Source organism: Littorina saxatilis, linkage group LG17 (genome assembly GCF_037325665.1).
Source record: "Littorina saxatilis isolate snail1 linkage group LG17, US_GU_Lsax_2.0, whole genome shotgun sequence".
Lineage (NCBI taxonomy): Eukaryota > Metazoa > Mollusca > Gastropoda > Littorinimorpha > Littorinidae > Littorina > Littorina saxatilis.
The window spans coordinates 49,434,636-49,437,135 of NC_090261.1; the positions used below are offsets into that span (position 1 = coordinate 49,434,636).

Below are 2,500 nucleotides of genomic sequence, written 5' to 3' on the forward strand. Positions count from 1 at the left end.
GACGTCAACGGTCTAAAAATAGCCCAAGTCCTGGAGAACTGTTGCTAAACAATGCAATAAAGAATTAATTATTTCTCGTAATTGGTAAGGACTTCAAACCTAAAACTTTGCAGGAAGCTTAATTTATACATCCCCGGAACGATGGGAAAAGCCCTGGAAGTAATTAAAGTAATTAAATAGGACTATGTCAGCCTTTAACAACCACAGTAGGACGTGACGAGAACAAAAGATGAGCCCCCTACAGTAGAATAAGGACATCTGGACACTACATTCCCCAAGGAAAAAAGGAGAGCAATACACACGTGTGTGTGTGTGAGTGTGTGTGTGTGTGTGTGTGTTGTATGCGCCGGGTGCGATGTTTGTGTGACGGTGTGGTGTGTGTGTGTGTGTGTGTGTGTGTGTGTATATATACGATGTTCATGTGGTCCCAGTATGTATATAATATGTGTGTGTGTGTGTGTGTGTGTGTGTGTGTGTGTGTGTGTGTGTGTGTGTGTTTGAGGTTTAACAAGTTCATATGGGTAAGTGCCAAATAGCACACAAGGTTCTAAATAAACGATGAATGCATACATTCAGTCTTTGACCTTGATTAGTATTGGCATTTACACAAACCAATGATCGAACAGCGGTCGTATTTGCGAGAGTATTGCGTTCTTCATTTGTCCCCCCACAGTTGAATAATTATTGCGAACCGCTTTGTCCAACAAACCACCCGACCATATCGAACAACGCGAACTGTTTTGACCCACGCCGGGGACTCAAAAACTGACATGAGTGAGGACTGTGTGTGTGTGTGTGTGTGTGTGGGGGGGGGGAGTTGTTGAGTCTGTGGCAAACCTTTATTACTCTACACGTCTATCAGTTTTGACAATCGATGAAAAGCTGTCATTGTCATATCGTGCGTCGTGTATTGAACACACTGGGCACCCACAGATTTTGACTCTAACAGGTGCGCGTGCACGGAATGTCGCTCCAGCGTTGCCCAACGCGGCAGGAAAAGAGTCTTCCGTGCACATGCACCAAAACCAGGCAGTGACGGAACAACGAAACCGACGCAGTAAACCTTGGCAAGGCTGTTGGTTGACCCCGCCCGTCCGACCTCTTGCCTCTGACCTTCCCGTGACCCGCTTTGCATCGCTCTCATTCTCGGCCAGCCGAGAGAGAGTAAAACGGAGCCACCGTGGAGTCAGTCGTATCGAAACTGTCGAGTCAGTGATATCGGCTCGGCACGGTGTGCTCGGTGGCGGCGGCTCTTGGAGTTTAAAGTTGTGGTGTAGTGTGAGATACTTGGTTTGTGTGTGGAGGCACAATGGTGTTGCGCTCCGCTGCTGGGGATGCGTGGTTGCTGCTGCAGCAGCTTTTTCGCTGTGGTGGTTGTGTAGGGATTTGATGACAGCGCTGTGTTGTGGAAATGTGCTGTGCGTGTTTTTGCTGCAAAGGGATACCGCTACAAATACTTGTGCTCGGGAAATTTTAAGTGTTTGGTGTTGGATTTTTGGGCGAGGTAGGTTTTGTTTTGAGCTCGTTTTCATCTCTATTCGTGTGTGTGTGTGTGTGTGTGTGTGTGTGTGTGTGTGTGTGTGTGTGAGTTTTGTTTTCCTTTGTTCTTCTAATTTTCATTTGTATGAGAGATTTACGATTTGTTTTGTTGTTGTTGAAGTCACGCTTTTCCCTGTCAGTTTTGTTTGATTTTTTTCGGTCTTCGTGTGTGGGAGAAAAATTGGTTTGGAAGTGATTCCTGTCAGGGTTTTGACAGCACTTTTTAGAAAAAAGAAAACAAATCTGGTTTTGACAAATTGCCTTTCGTGGCCTAGCGTGGTGTGTACGTTTCAGGAAAATGAAGTGTAAAGACTTCATTAGAGAAAGAAGAAGGTTTCTATTTTGTGCACGGTTGTTGTTTTTTCCCCCCGTGAGAGTGTGCAAGTAGTCTCTTTGTTCTCAAAGTTACACACCAACAGACAGAGCGATACATGTAAACACACTGACGAACGCATACACCTGCGACTGACCAAACCACTCTCTCCGTGTCTGAGTTTATTTTTCTGCTAAACAAAGACATACATGCAGACACACAGGGACACAAACAGGTAAACAGATAGTGACACACACACACACACTGACACGCAAACACGCCGTGCACACACACGCACACATACACACACACTGTGACACACACACAGTGCACACACACACACACACACAGTGCACACACAAACAAACACACACACACACACAGTGCACACACTCACACACACACACACACACACACACACATACAACCTTGATACTTCTGCGATTGGACACAGTCACTGTGACAGCCTATGCACAAATGCAGACACACAGGGACACAAACACAAACAGGTAAACAGATAGTGACTCACACACACACACACTGACACGCAAACACGCACGCACACACACACGCACTGACACTGTGACACACACACAGTGCACACACACACCACACACACACACAGTGCACAAACTGCACACACACACA

General features: G+C 46.2%; 1 protein-coding gene across 3 annotated transcripts in view; it reads left to right on the plus strand.

The window, feature by feature from the left end:
* The window catches only part of LOC138953704 (uncharacterized), a 165,166-nt gene that overhangs the window by 111,217 nt on the left and 51,449 nt on the right, over window positions 1-2,500 (plus strand). Inside the window, exon 1 of one of the 3 annotated variants that reach the window (XM_070325595.1) lies at window positions 928-1,504. The exons of the other annotated variants lie outside the window; for them this stretch is intronic. The gene's annotated coding sequence lies outside the window, so the exon portion shown is untranslated. Of the gene's footprint in view, window positions 1-927; window positions 1,505-2,500 lie in introns of those variants that run through there. 3 annotated transcript variants of the gene reach the window in all.